Source organism: Camelus dromedarius, chromosome 16 (genome assembly GCF_036321535.1).
Source record: "Camelus dromedarius isolate mCamDro1 chromosome 16, mCamDro1.pat, whole genome shotgun sequence".
NCBI classification, from domain to species: Eukaryota; Metazoa; Chordata; class Mammalia; order Artiodactyla; family Camelidae; genus Camelus; species Camelus dromedarius.
The window spans coordinates 38,308,233-38,324,778 of record NC_087451.1 but is presented as its reverse complement, the minus strand read 5'-3'; the positions used below and the strand labels follow the sequence as shown (position 1 = coordinate 38,324,778).

Here is a 16,546-nt window from a genome sequence, read left to right as displayed (position 1 = left end):
CTGTAAACTGAAAGTAACCTTTAAAACTACATCAAAATCAAATTTTATAGGCCATTATGAGGAACTTGAGTTGATGTGTTCCTTCCTCCCTAATTAAAATACCGTCTATTTCTACAACTAGATGTGTAAGCATGGGCAAACCACCAAGTCATATACTTCCAAGTTTTTCCCCCATGAAGTCAAACATAATTTTCTTCAATTCCTAGGAAGCAGCCCACATTAGCATTTACATTCTTGTTTTTCTGTGCTTTTTAATTGTTCACTGGGGGCAATGTCAAAACAGTTCCTAAAATGGATCTTGTCTTAGTAGTCAGCTCAATTTCAGGGGAAAAAAAATTAATTTGAGACTGGGGAATTGATTTATTTCTTCAGAACACTAAACCTGTAATTCTGGTATCCTGTGACTTGTCATTTCAACAGGATAGCTGAGCAGCATAATCCTTTTCAGAAGTCAAAGCTTTTTTTTTTAAATCCATTATAATACCTCAATAACCCTAACCAAAGATTACTTTTAATAACACAAGATAGAAAAAGCTTCAAAATTTAACTCAAAATGAAGCCTAAGACCTACGTATAACAGCTAATACTGTAAAATTCTTAGGGGGAAAGAAATAGGAATACATCTTCCTGACCTTAGATTTGGCAATGGTAGCTTAGATATGACACCAGAGCCTAAGGGTCAAGAAAAATGCATAAACCAGACATCAAAATTATGTTTGTGATTCAAATGTCACCAAGTCAGAGGGAAAAAACAGCTCACAAATGTTTGCAAGACATGTATCTCATAAGGGGCTTGTAGCCAGTGTATTTACGAACTCTTACAAATCAAAGGACAAATAACCTAAGAACCTGAAGAGACATTTCTCCCAAGAGATGGCCAATAAACATGAAAAGATGCTCATCATCATCATTAGTCATTAGAAAAATTAAAATCCGAGCCGTGAGACTACTTCACACCTACTGGGAGGACTAAAGGACAAACAGTAACCAGTGTCCATGGAACCCTTCCGCATCGCTGGTAGGATTCTAAAGTGGAGCGGCTTCCTTGGAAGATATTTTGGCAGTTTCTTGAAATGCTAAACATAGAATTAACATGACCCAGTAATTTTAGCCCCAGGCGTGTCCCCAGGAGAAATGAAAAACACCTGTACGTGAATATTTATAGCGGCATCATGCGTGGCAGTCAAAAAGTGGAAACCACTCAAAATCCACCAATTGATGAATGGTCAGTGAAACGTGGGATCATCCACACAGTGGAATATTACTGAGCCATAAAAAGGAATGAAGTACTGACGCATGTCCCTGATACATGGATGAACCTTGAGAACAGTCTGCTAAGTGAAGGAAACCTGATACTGAAGGTCACATATTACATAACGCCATTTACATCAAGCGTCCAAAATAGGCAGATCCAAAGAGAAAATGGATTCATGATTACCAGGGACTGGAGGGAGTGAAGAATGGGAAGGAACTGCTAACAGGTGCGATGTTTCCCTCTGGAATGATGAAAATGTTCTAAAATTAGGTGCTGTAGATAGCTGTACAATTCTGTGAGTTTATTAAAAACCACTAAACTGTACACATTAAAGGATGATTCTATGGCATACAAATTATATTCCAGTAAGTCTGTTATTTAAAATTGGCACATGTGGCAGAGAAAAAGAAATCACAACTTTTACATTAAAACATTGGGTAAAACTGTCCATCAATGATTAACTTTCCCTTCTACCCATTCACACCGAGCAGTGACCATCAGTAACAAGAAAGAAGGTGTGATACCTGGGTGCCACATCAGGTACCAGCTCAGACACTGGTAGACCTGGGACAATTCCTATTCCTCAGCCTACATCTTCTCAGAGGCCAACAGAGCAGGAGGACAGACCATACTCTGAAACTCTGAGGCTCTGAAATCATCATCTTTACCCTTCACAGAATTCGTAACTGCCCAACCTTGAAAGCAACCAAGATGTCCTTCAGTGGGTGAACGTATCAACTGTGGTACATTCAGGCAGTGGATTATTATTCAGCACTGAAAAAAATGAGCTATCAAGCCATGAAGACATGGAGGAATCTTAAATGCACATTAGCAACTGAAAGGTGGGAATCCAAAAAGGCTACCTACTATACGAATCCAACTCTGTGACATTCTGGAAAAGACAAAGCCATGGTGACAGTAAGAAGTTCAGTGGTTTCCAGGGGGTGGAGAAGGTAGGGACCAAAAGGTAGAGAGGATTTTTAGGGCAGTGAAAATACTCTGTTATGATGGGCACACATTACACATTTGTGTAAATCCACAGAACGTACAACACCAAGAGTGAACTGTAATGTAAACTATAGACTTTGGGGATTATGTGTCACTATAGGCTCAGTTTTAACAAATGGACCACTCTGGTGGGGGATGCTGACAATGGGGAGGCTACAGGTGAGGGGGGCAGGGCATGTATGAGAAATCTGTTCCTTCCTCCCAATCCTTCCGCGAGCTTGAACTGCTCTGAAAAAAAATTATAAGTCTTTAGGGGGTGGGGGGGAACATCCTTTACAGGAGATTGAACTCCATCTCTCAACTGGCTTGGTATGTTTCCAGCAACTTCTCTGCCCCCTGTACCATCCAAAACCGGTAGGGGAGTGGGGAGGGGGTTCAACTCACCGTTCCAGGTCCAGGCTGCTCTCCCCGCACACACACAGTGAGGTGCCGTGCAGGTTCCACAACCAGAATGGGAGTTCACCAGCAGGCTCCCTATACACCCTCTCCCAGACGCCCAGGACTACACATCAGACCCGCGTGGCTTACCCTGGAGCACGGAATCCAGCAGACCCACCTGCTCCTGTCTGCCACCACCTCCGCTATCTATGCCAGCTTTGCACAAGGCTGAGCTCCTTATTTGTCTGTTCCCTTCCTCCTGTGCCAGAGCTTTAAAAACTGGAGTGTGCATCTGCTACCAGGAGGGTTTGCTCAGATTCCCGGGCCCCAGCCTGGAGATTCTGGCTCAGCAGTTTCCAGCGGGACCTGGGACCTGGCGGTTCCATTGAGCTGAGGCTGCTTGTCCTGGGACTGCACCCTGAGGAAGCAGGATATAGAAGGAACTCAGCAAATCTGTGTAAATAACAGAATATTTGCCAAGGTCATAAGTCATGCTTTACAAGTGCCCCGACACTTCGTGATCCACGACCTCATCTTACCTTCACAACTTAACACACTAGCCAGGCAGGTACCAGGACCCCTGTTCAGAGCTGTCTGAGCAACCCAGGCTTAGAAGGATTAAGCGACACACCAGGTCCCTGTGGTTCCAATGGGCAGGACTAGCCTGAGCGGCCAGGAACTGGGAGATTTCCACCAGAGCTACCTTGAGCCTCCGTATCCTTACGTATCTCTCTTCCCTGCATCTGTGTTCCCCCAGTTTAGCATTTGGTGGACAGCCTGAAGGGTAAAACAAGCACAGAGGAAACACAACTATTTTAAATATGAGAGAAAAGACAACTTCAGGAACTTCCCCACCAAAGGCTTGAATAACACACCACCTCTTAAAGGAACGTGCGTGCCTTACACAGAATGTTCGGAATACGTTTGGATGCTTTTCCCCAAGACTTAAACCAGCTTCATCAAGGAGTCATGAGCTCACAATGCAAAACGCAGACAGGTAAGGAGACCAATCAGGAGCGCCACTGGCTCCGTGTCTGGAAAAGCTACCCATCACCGCACGGCCCCCGAGTCATCATCCGTCTTCAGCCAGCAAGTCAAGCGGAAAAACTGCCTGTTGTGTAAAGCCAGCGCCCTTCAAGTCTGTGGAGACTCGGGTGTTTCCAGGTGACAGGAAATAAATATTCATTAACCAGCCTTAGGTGCTCCTTTCCTCGAATGCCTGTCACCTACAACTGGAATGAATTCCAGCTCTGCCCCGTCTTTCCCTCCATGCCTCGTCCTCCCAGGACCCCTCTGCAGAGCACACGGGTAAGAGCAAAAACCCTGCCGTTCAGTGGGAAGTGCTCCCATGAAACTGTCACCCAGCTGGAGGCCACAAACCACGCAGAAGGAGGAAGGTTCAGCACAAGAAGAATGAGGCTCACAGGTGCTGGGCACTCAGACACTCAGAACGGCAGCCGTAACGATCTCATGACAGGAGGTCCCCACAGACCCTGGGATCCAGCTCTCCATCAAGGCCAACAAAGACTTGTTTGTTTGCTGGATTAACTCAGGGGGCTGAGGTGCAGAGAGGACTGGAGGTTGGAGGAGGAAATTAGATAGTGGAGGATCCTCTGGGCTGGACTGGTACCATGGTAACAAGGGAGCAAGAGGCCATGCGAACAGCAAAGGAGACCGAGGTGACATCTGCATGACCCCGACAGCAGCAAACCCAGGAGAGGAGCAGCAGGCCTCCGGCAGTCTTAGGAGGACCAAGCCCTCGGCGCTTCTGCAGAAGGGATGTGAAAGCCACACACGGCACTCTGTGCCACTCAGCACAGAGCAGGTGACACGGCAGGCCTGGGGGGTGAGGGAGCTGGGGCCAGCAGTGAGCGCTGCAGGTGGAGGAAGGGTTGGTGGGAAAGCCCCAGGAGGATGTGAAGCACGCTGGGATGCAGCCTCACCCAGGCCACACAGGTGCGGCAAAGCCCTCCCTGGCCCCAGAGACAGACCAGACCCGGCAGCACCCGCCAGGGGAGCACGGTCCCTGTAAGGATCAAGGGCACGCGCCCAATGCAGGAGAGCGAGGCAGGAGCAGGGCCGGCGTCCCCACCGCGGGAGCCTGGCCCCCACACCCTGTCTCTGGAAGTGAAACAGCCAACCAAAGCCACATTGGTCTCCTTGAACGGAGGACTGCTAAGGCCTAGCATTCACAGATTCGATGCTAAAAAACCATTTAGTCCATTTTCTTACCTACATTCAAATGTAGGTACCAAATGTAACAAGCCAAGAGATCATCTGCCCTACACAGGAGGGAAACTGATCGTGAGAACAGGAGGGAAGATTTCAATGGCACCTCCTCTGCAGAGGTGCACTGGTTTAGCTTCCGTGTGATGGTCTCACGTAAACCCCTGAATGGCAAAGTAATACCGAGAACCAACCTGAAACGTTTAGAAAGCCATTAGGATTTTGTCAGTTTACATAAGTATTACATTATTAAACTGGTGGTTGGGGGGGAAATGAGAAAATTCAGAGAAGCAGAGAAAATAAAATCACCACTCAAATACTGTGGACATTTTGGAGTAGATCCTCATAAGGCCTTTAAGAAACACTCCTATCGACGTAGGAGCAATATCACACCCATCAAAGCACAAGATCTGTGGTGGCCACTCACGAGGCTGTGTGACCTTGGTTAAGTCCAGTTCCCTCTCTGGACCACATGACCTCCATCAGCAAATAGGGCTAACACTTCAAACTCGTAGGTTTAGCGTAAGGATTCAAGGAAATAACCCATTTCAAGTGTCTGCCACACAGTAAGTACTCAGTAAACAGGATCTCTGTTAATACTGACAATCATGTTCCTTAACCTGCTGTTCCCTTTACCCGTATATCAAATATCCTCCCCATGACGGCAGACTTCTGCTTTTTCAGTTAAGAGCTCTGTATGCTCCAGTACATGTGAGCCACAAATCGATCCGCCTCCCTTTGCTGCCCATTTAGATGGTTGCCACCTTGTCCCTGCGATACATAACAGGAGCATCTCGGCTCACCCATCCAATTCACTTCTTAGGGGAACTCTCCAGGTCATTACTGAGAAAGAATATACTTAGTTATGTGGGCTTCGGCCTTTTTTTTTTTTAGAGAGAGACTTAATGATTTCAGAACGAGTTAATCACAAAGAATATACCTAATAAAATAAAATGAAGTCACAAGGATTCAGTGAAGAGTCTCAAAGTTTCTTAAATGCTGCATAACCGAGTATCACCTCCCAGCAAAATGTGTGAGCAAATGTTATCCCTGCTTACATTTTAAAGAATCAGTGATTCACAAGTGCCACCCAACCACCTAGGAATTTGGCTCCAAAATGTTCTTAATAAGCAGACTCAGTGGGTCTCTGCCTCTATATGCACCACATGCACATGTATCTTTAAGTGGTTTCCATTACTTCTCTATTTTGCAAATATTGCAACTCATTTCAAAATTGAGTTGCATTTAACAGAAGGTGTTACATGCCTATTATGGGCCAGGCCTCGGACAGGAACTTTCCAGAGGCTGCCTTGTGCCCCAAGGAGAACTTCTAAGGAAAAAAAAAAATCCATCACCTGGGTTTTTAGGCAGTATTACCATATATCCCAAAGACTTGGGCCACTGGACAGTAATTTTGTTCTACTGTATTATCTGGTGGCCTTTCCAAAGGCAGCACGTGGATCATAGATAAAACAGTTACACTGTTGCTCTGTCGCCAGGCCCCATTCTAAGAACTTTCTATATTGGTTTAATTCCTTCGACAATCCCTACAGAGTTACTGGTATTATCTGCATTTTACACAGAAAGAGGGAGGTCCATGACTCGCCTGAGATCAAGGTTAGAAGTGGAAGAGCTGGGACTTGAACCTGGGCAGTCTGGACCCAGGGCTGTCCTCTCCACCGGGCTAGACTGCTTGTCTATGGTTCAAAGCCCGTCGCTACTTTCCACTGAGGAAGATCACTTTCAAAAATGGTCTCATGTGGATCTGAACTTCAGGAGAGTCCATCAGTTCTCTTCATTCAACTCCACTCAACCTTGTTAGTGACTGCAGGGTGGGGCAGGCAGCTTGGAATCAGGAGATGAGAATTCGGGCTTCAAGGAAGAGGAGGAGGGAATGGCTCCAGTGGTAGAGAGCTTGTTTAGCATGCATGAGGTCCTGGGTTCAATCCCCAGCACCTCCTCCAAAAATAATAAATAAAAAAGCCTAACTACTACTGCTCCCCAAAATTGTTTTAAAAATAGTTTTAAAAAAAATTCTGGCTTCATTGCTAATGCTAAGTGATCAACTCTCCATGGGTTTAAAAGGTCATTCTCTTTTGCCAAAGATGGGAGAACTTGGGAGAGAATAATTATAAAAATGATGCATAATCCTACCTTTTATTTACTATTTATATTATTCCCTCCTTCTATAATTGTAAGTTTGTACTTCTTTGTTGGAGACAAATAGAAAATTATTTTTTTCCCCAGAGAATCACTAGGAGACACGCTTAAGGCAACACACAATTTGCACTCTTCTCTATGTCCCTGCCCCTCTATCAGCGCAAACGGTAACACAGGGGCTGTGAGCTCCAACTCTGGGTCTGAACCCCAGCTTCAGCTGCTTACTCCTCACTTTCAGGCAAATAATTAGCTGCTCTGTGCATCAATATTCTCTATGTAATCGAAATTGGAACCTGGAGTTATTCTAAGGATTACATTCGTCTCTACCAAGTGCCTGCCCCACAGCTGACACCTGGTAAGCGCTCAGTAACTGTTAGCCACCCTGAGTTACCACCCCTGTCACAAGTTCAGCAAGCTAATTTATTCACTGTTTCATCAACTGATGACGTCTGCTGATGGAGATATACAGGGACTGTCCTTACCATCAAGGAGGCTTTGATCAAGCACAGGTGACAAGCAGGGTGACCATATGTCCTGGTCTGTCTGGACAGTCCCAGTTTATGCCTGTTGTCCCAACTTAATTATTAATTGTGCACCTCCCTTCACTGTCAGGGGTGTTCTGGTTTGGATGATAAATTACATGTTCACCTTCATGATAAGACACCAGAAGGAGAAAAACACTTGGCAATGTTTAACAGCAGTGATGTAAACAAGAGTTCTTGGGAGAGGGGTGGAGGGGGAGATGGACAGCAGGAAAGATGCCTGGAGATGGAGGAAGCCCAGGGGGCAGGGACGTGGCCAACTCAAAGGGAGGATGGAGCAGACCGACACTCGGTGAGCTGGCACCCCTCACTCCTGTTCTCTAAGAGTGGACTGTACCACATTCGGTGGAAAAAGTGCAGTGGACTGCTCAAGGGTAAATGAGTCCATGGATTTTGCTGGACTATCTGGGGGTGGGGATGGAAACTACGTGGACATTGAGTGAGTACTTCCAGGCCTCCAAGTTAAAAATTTCCAAGTTTATTAATCATTCATCTCAGCACCAGTTGCTTTAATCTGATCACCGTCTAGCCACAGTCAGCCCCTTACTAAGAATGGGAAGGGAAGAAATCACCTGCATGGGTTTCAGTTCAGCTCACAGGTCTTCCCATCTCCCCAAACACGTCTCTTGCTGTTTTAGGCTAGAATCTTGGGACCTAGGACAATCTTCACATGGTCTTCCTCCGTACGTGCAAGGACCTCGTTAGATGGGGCTAGTCACGGAAGCTCCTCAAGGGGCAAAACCTTAGAGGCTCTGTGATACCAAACCTCAGATGAAACCCCCATGTGACATGTTTACCTCAGCCTTCGCTTGGGGAGAACGTCTCAACAGGAGCGGAATTATAAACTATTTCCTCAATTAGAGATAAAATACGGCTCTGACCTAATGTCTATCAGCCACCCTTTCACAGCCTGTCAGGCGGAAGGTACCAGTCAAAGAACGATGGGACAGACCAGAAGAGCATGTCTGAGAAGAAAGGGCTCAGAATAAGCTGGCGAAACTCCCTCAATTGACAGATTAGGAAACTGAAACCCAAAGAGAGAGTGAGACTTTCCCTGGGTCAGATGATTCGGGCTGGGCCAGGAAGCAAGACCCAGACTTCTAACCTGCCCCCTCCACTCTAAAACCAACTAAACCAGCCAGGAGGCTCAACACTTTCACAGTACTTTGTATTTACATGGAACCTAACATTTTAAAACATTGTGTTCACGTGTCTGCCCTTCTAGAAAGAGTCACCCTTTCTATCTCTATATTGTGAATGAGAAACACGAAATAGGTATGCCAAGGGATGCGTTCCAGGCCTAAAGACACTGGAATAGTCAACAAATGAGCCTCGATGGTCAAAACGCCCTGTGAGCTACCATCTGAACCAAGACACATGGAATTCAGCACAAGGCAGGAATTACCAGAACAAGCTTCACTGCCTTAAACACACGTGGCGGGCAGGACAGCTGGGATGCCGTGGCTGGAGTTCTGAGCTCACAACACTGACCCATCAGGACAAGTGCCAAGGATCGTAGCACGGTACCCTAATTTCAGTCACTCACCTACGATGGGGAGCTGCCCCGGGCAGGGCGCTTTATAAACCAGGAACTCACTGCGAGGGGATATCTCTTTAGGGTTTACTAAGCGTGAGCGTCCAGTCAAGTTTATGAAGCGCCTGTTCTGCACAAGGATCTTTCCCATCTCACCTCAATTTATCACCGCACGATTCTGAGCATCGTGTTGCAAATCGGTGTGGTCTCCACTTAGTAAACGGCAACACAGGACGCAGCTCGCACTGAGAACTTGCCGCGCGCCATGAGGCCAGCAAGGGCGCAGCTCAGACCCAAAGCCCATCTTGTGAAACCAAGAACTGGTTTCCTACTACGATGGCTTTTACTTAATCCAGTCAGTCATTTAACCAGGGGAGAAAAATAGACTTTTTTTTTTACCCCACTTCCTACCAAAACTATCTTTTAGAATGACAACAGCTTAACTGACTTTGGAGGACTAAGAGTAGAATTCAGAAAGGCAACAAAAGGGCAAAGCCCCAAATTCTAAGCCTTCAAATTTTAAATTCATTTTCAGCTACTGTTTCAGGTGCGGCCATGGCTTTTACTGGATACGTTCACCACCTCGGGATTTCTAGTTCACAGCCCCTGGCTTCCAGATCGTAATTTTTCACCTGCCCTCCAAGCTTCCATTAAGTCTTTCATCCCCCAGCAGCTTTTTCTAAGCTCAGGTTCCAGGCTGAGAAATTCTTGGCCAAGGGCCCAGGCACTTGGGAACAGTGAGTTTCTCTCTTTCTGCTCCCTAACATCGACTTCCCGCAAAGAACACTGGAACCCTTTTTGTTTCCTTTAAAGAAATCAGAAGTTGTGAACTCAATATGGTCCTGTAAAAAACAAAACAAAAAAACACTCACCACTTCCAAACTGTCTGCAAATTGAGGCCCATTATATGTGCTTTCCCTCTGACACCCTGAAAGCAACGTTTTCAGAAGATTTTAGTTTTGCCCTGACAAAACAATTCTGAAAACAGGGAGGGGAAGAGGGCCACCTGAGCCCATCACTTTGACATGAAAATTATTGTTACATAAAGGCCAACATGGAATAAAAGTCCCCAAAGCGCTTCTCCAATCATTGACTAATTTAGGTAAAGATTTAATTAAAAATTTTTTTTGAGACCGACTTTTGATCTTTCGTGGATGTCTCTGGCTTTGACCCTCAATCATACTCAGTCAACAGTAATTTCTTCAGTCTACAAGAGCTACACGTGAGATTCTGGCCTCAGAGTGTTTTCCCTCCCCTCAAGGAAACCGGCCAACAGGGCCAGCCAGCTTCTGAGACTTTCGTTTTCTCCTCGGTGTAGCTTGCCTACGGGTCATTCATCATCCTTCCCTTTCCCTTCCAGTCCTGCCATCTCACCCCTTCCAATTCGTGGCTATTATTTAACTTTGACAAACTCCCTACAACTAATTCATATTCTTAATGCCGTTAATGGGACAATTAGCGTCTCTTCCGGATTCACTGTGTGTATGATGCCTGGAGCAAAGAAAACTGCCCAGTCAGCTTCTAACCAGGCTCTGAAAATGAGAACACAAAGGCAATTTATTTTTAATAAGCTAGTCAGGTGCATGTCACCGTGAAAAGCCTAGCAGGGAGAGTTGCTTAAACCGGAAACAGTTTAAGTTTTGCCTCCGAGGACTCTGGCTACACCAAGAGGGGTCTGTTTCAGTTATTGAAAACCTTATAGGACTTTTGGCTTCAAAAGGTTTCCTTCAAGGTTGCAACATGAACAAAAAAGAGCCTCTGCGTTACTATCTAAAAGCTCATCTTTATAATAGTTGTCTTTAACACTATGAATTTTTTAAAAAAGCAGAAATAGAGCTTTCTTTCAGCTAGGAAGATTATGACAATCTGTGGGGATAGTTTCAGGGGCCCATTTATAGCTGCCACAGTCTTAATCATAAAGGCAACTGCCAAAGTACAAAGCATATAGACACGTGTAACAGCTGTCTCCCTACTTCTCTGGCTACTCAGGACAAGATAAATGACCTATTTCAAATGCATTCTGCACGTAAACATAAGTTACATGAACGTGCGTTACTGTCAACGCTCAATTCATAACAAAGAAAAGCCATGGCTCAGATCATGTTAAACAGTGCGCAGCTGATCATTTATGTTAGGATTGGCCTGAGTTTTATACTTGTGCTTAAATAAGGAAGTGTAAGGTAATCAGGGAGCGTCAGTCGCCCGTAACTGCTTTCGCAGTGGACATACACTGAGTACGATCGATTTTCTGTCAAGGAGAATCATCTTCAGTTTTAGAAGTATTTACTGAGCCTTTGGGATTACGTGAGACTTATTCTAGGTGCCATGAAGTATACGAAGAGAAAAGCAAGCGACAGTAGCCCTCAGGGCAGAGTAAAACCAGCAAGGAGGGGAGCCTAGCGGTTAAGAGCATGAACTCTTGAGTCAAGGGTGTTTATGATACGCAGCCTCCTCCGATGAAACAGGATTAAGTGAGATCATGTACGTCAAGTGCTTAGTCCAGGGGCCTGGGTCATCCGCTCACACCTGCTCCGTTTTCTCCTGTGCATTAGGCTTTAAGAAGCCAGCGAGACGGGTAGACCTTCCTCCCCCGCCCCGTCCCCCCTCTCTTGCAGGGCTACTTAATGCCACGACCTCTTATACCCACTATCTTGCTCAACAAACACTACACATCCAGCATGATGCTGAATGTGGGGTCTTCCCGCAGAGCCTGCCCTCACTCCCCCCACCAAGCCTCCAGAAAACCCCACTGCAAAGGCATGAGTCTATTCCAGGAGCATCCAGATGCGAAGATAAATACTGCTTTTAAAATGCTGAGTCCCCTCTTCTAATGTTTGGGCTGTGTTTGTTTCTTATACAACTTAAGAGACCTTTGGAGACTCATGAACGTGTACACAACAGAAACCACCGCTTTTTAAATACCTGATACGATCAGATTTTACATTCCTCAGTTCTGAGGGAATCTGCAAGGGAGAAGGCACTTTAAAGGGCTCTGAGCCCCCCATACAGAAGGGACGGAAGGTCGCGTGGTCTAAAATCCGAAGAGGTCTGCCGAAGACCATGACGGGGCTGAAAAGTAGACATGAGAAGACAGAAAAATCACTGGCTGAGTGAGGAGGTTAACCATGCACAAAAGGCAGTCAGCAGCCCCGGAGAAGGAGGAACTCCCAAATGCGAGGGGAGGAAGGGATGATGCCCCCTTGTCACGTGACAGGCTCGGCAGGAGGCAAACCCTCCCTGCTCCCACGTTTCCTATACTTCTTGCTCTTCTAGGAGATCAGCATCTTCCAGCCTCTATGCCTCCACCTTCTGCTCGCTGTTCCCTCTCCTGCAACGCCCCTCTCCTTACACAGCTGCTTATTTAAAGTTCAAGTCATACCTCCTCCTCTTTGGGCTCCAAACCACTTTGGTTTTGGCCCCTCTGGTGACGTGCACCATGATTTGCCTTTTGGGCTGTAGGTCATTCCCTCGCCAGTTACTCCCATGGAATTCTCTAAGAAGCCCATCCCTCGCTTGTCCACGTCAGCACCTCTCCCTGCGCCTGGCCCAGCGCACAGCACATCAAAGATGCTCCTTAATTTACTGCGAAACTGCACTGGCTTTATTTGAACAGTGCTCCTTAATGAGTTTCCTTGTAACAAACACTATAAATTCACTAAATTATAGACAGTTTGCCTCATTAAGTTGTGACATTACTTATGGAATGTGAGGGGATTTTTTACATTCAGATAGCTTAAAAAAAAACACAAGTAGAAAGGGCATGCCACGGCTTCATTTTTCTGATTTCCCACCATTATTGCTCGTTCTTCTAAGATTTGTTCCATGCACTTGTCATGGGAAAAGACTGCCCCATGTAATGGGAACTGGTAAAATACAAGGGGTGCTGAGCAAAACACCAGCCAGCAGCCGTGCATTGCTTACCACACCCCTTGGACTAGCTTAGCTGGTGCTGAATTCTGCAATGCCTTTTAATCTAAATGTTCATATCTGCAGAAACAAAACGAGTCTCAGTGTAACTGAAAGAACACAACTGCTGGGCACATCTAGACTGTCTCCAACAGATCAGGTTTCTAGGACGGTATCATCACAAAACAAAACGACACGTCTGAGCAGCCTGCAGACCTCCAAGGCACCATGCTAGGATGGAGACAGAGAAACAGATCTGCCCATCGGGTAACAGACTGTATTCACTGTATTCTGTGTCCCAGGCTCATGAGGCACCAAGGAAAGGCTTGACCCCTCCAACCCACCAAGGAGCTCAGGATGCAGTGAAGGCATCAAACACCAGACAGTTTCAGGACAGACGCCTAACACTGGAGGTTATGGGACAACCGGGCAGAGGACAGGGAAATACCCGACCTGAAGAACCAAGAGGTGTCAACAAGGCTGAGGGCAGGGCCTGCGGTGGGATTCTACCCAAAGCAGCAGCAGTAAAAGGTGAAGGTGAGAGAGCTCAACTCCTAGACTGTGTGAGTGGCTCAGCACAGCAGGAGCTGAGACTGTCAGGAGAGGAAGCCTCTGCAGCAGGACTAGGGAATCACCCCTCACTGCCCTGTGAGCCAGACTCCACGGAGTCGAAGGGAGCTTAGAACAGCGCCTGGCCCAGAGACCGTGCTATCGCCCAGCACTGCTGTGTGGACCACCACCACCCACACAGACCCATCTGACTTACCCGATTTCTTAGTGGCAAGCTGAAGTCAGTCTACACATCTGGACATTCAAAAAGCAGGGACCACATTTAATAAAAGACAACTAGTTGAAAGGCAGAACAAGGAAGACCAGGAAGACGCCATGCTGTTAGCCAAGAGAAGAAAAAAAATCAACGTGCCTGCCTCTAGAAAGAATGACAAGAAGGATAAAGAGATGATCTGTTCTGGCCTCTGAAGCCTCAAGATCCAAAAAGGATGCTGTAACCTAAACAGCTTGTTGCTTTCTGGGCTCCAGAGAGAAGTCACCAACAGACACGGGGCCAAGTTCACTCACTCAGACTGGCTTCCCTTTCGGGAAGATCCTCTGGTCTACGGCCCTGGGCCCAGCCAAGCGGTGTTCAAGGCCTTGGAGTCTTGCAAATAATCCTCGATGAAAACCACATAGTCACAGATCATTGATGGCTTACTGTAACTTAACTTCCCTCCTATTTTTAATCATCCACTCAAAACAAAAAGGAAAGCACAACAAAATGACGACTGTACCCCCGATTGCTTCAACCAAAAGAAGAAAATGCTCCAAACTCATTCCCTGACCCCCTCCCGCACTTCACCGAGACTCTTTCAAAGTGCCGCTTTGGGACCGACCAGCCACCAGCTCAGCTGTTCAAGCCCTGGGTTCAACTCAGAGCCGGAAGAGCCAAGAAGCTGCACCATCCGGTTCAGATGGACAGGGTGGCTTTGAGACGTTCCATGAAGATGTGCAGAGGAAGATGCTAAGCAGAAGCCCCCTTTATCGCTTCCATCTCACCTGCCTGCAGGCTCGCAAAGCATCTGTGCCAGAGCCGGGCCTTCCCCGTCAATCACCCTGGCTCACTGCCGCCACAAGCAAACGTTTACAGCACCTCACCCGCGTCCAGGTTTCTTCCAATCCATGTCCCACCTCCCAACTCCTGAGTCGAGCTGGGGAAACGGGGCCATGCCTGCCAAGCACATAACAGAATACTGGGGCAAAGCCTACAAGGAAACCGCTGGCGTTTCTCTTGTGAGCAACTAAAACTCGCCTGGAGAAAAGATGCCTCCTGGTCTTTCCACCCCCAGTGTTGGATGGGGCTTCCCATCAACTAAGGGGACCTAGTTTGAATCAACCTCACTCAATACTCACCCTTCAGCCCATGTGAAAGGTTCTCAAGGTTTGCTGAACTGAAAAGCTGTGGAAGCTCTTCCAACTTACTTACTACCAAGAAGCAAAATCCACTTAGGGTCTCAGTCACCAACCCCAGCAACATTTGAGAGGAAAAGTTATTTTGAAAAGAAGGGCTTTTGTGCCGTTCCAACTGCTGCTACAGAGATAACGAAACAGTCCCAACTCTACTCATGAATATGTCTGTCTTCAGAGACATCCTGGCCATCACTGCTAGGTCTAAGGAACATTACATTTAAGGGGTGAAAAACAGAGCTAAAGAGACATTTAAACCATGAGCAACGGTTTAACAGGAGTTAAACAGTCTGAGGCTACAAGAAATAATTACTTATTCCAGTTTCTGTAGAAGAATAATTGCAGCATGCCTGCTTAAAGTACTTTGAGTTTATGTGCAAGTTCATGCCTACTATAAATATTTCTATAATCCTTTTCTGCTCCCAACTCCCCGAGAGAAGCCTAAAAATCTGAAATACTTTTGGTGCTGGCCTAGAGTGAATTGTATTTGGGACACAATTCACTGAGTTATTCACCAACATCCTTCACACCCCTTCTTCTTGCATAATCTGCACACCCCACCCCCACCAGGGATGTTCTGCCAAATACAACCAAGTCTTCTCTTCAGATGACTATAAGCCCAAGAATAAAAGCCCTCCGGAATTTCAGACCCATGTCGCCAGGCAGGGCCCCTTCTGTCAATAAGCTGAGGCCTTAATCCTGTCCGTTTTACAGCTACTGAGAGGTTTATGTCATTACACGGTGTGATACAGTCCAAAGGAGGCAGGGAAAGCAGTTTTCTGTGTATCGAATCCAGTTCTAAATATAAACCATGATTTTTTTTTTTTCTTTAGGAGAAACTTGCTGGTCAGATTTAAAAATCACTAACAAATTCATCGTTTCTGATGAGTATATGTTTTCCAAGAATTAAAGTGAGACCTCTCCGTGGCCACAGGCTGTTAGGGATGAAAGTTGGTGCCATTCAAGAATCTGGGAAGTTCTGTTTACCGAGGGCCATAAGTTTCCTAACATCGAAATGTCACACTTCTAAATTTAGGTGGCTCTTTCCAGATGCATGTTGGGAAAGGTAAACCTTGAAAATTTTATACTGAATTTCCAAACAACTTTTCGTTTCAAGGTGAGCTCAGCAGAGACAAAGCCAACCACCAATGAGAGAGAGGACTAAGACTTTGTTGGAAGTTACAGCTCATGGCAAATTTTAGGCTCACTTCATTTGTCAAGGTGAAACATGTCCTTCCCAGAACCGCTAAGGTCCTCTCATCCTACCACCCTGTTAAATTTCCTTCCAGCTCCTCAGACTGACATGACAGACGCACCTACGGAAATCAAGCAGAAGAACATGACTGTTCGTGTGAAAATATGAGACTTTTCTTTGTGTGAGTGGGGCCATTTGGACTCTACTCGTACTACATGAGTCAGCCACAGGGAGACGATGAATTTATCTGAGCTGAGCAAATGTGCCATCACTGGGAGAGGGAGACAAATAAAGCCTGAGAAGAATAAGGAGGTGCTGGTACACGCTTTGCATGCCGACGGGGGAGGAGCACCGCTGCATTCCCACGGGTTACTGAAATCTGT

The 16,546-nt window shown here is 46.4% G+C and overlaps 1 protein-coding gene across 2 annotated transcripts in view; it reads right to left on the bottom strand.

The window, feature by feature from the left end:
- The window catches only part of PRKCA (protein kinase C alpha), a 360,615-nt gene that overhangs the window by 302,278 nt on the left and 41,791 nt on the right, over positions 1-16,546 (bottom strand). The gene's annotated exons all lie outside the window — the stretch shown is intronic.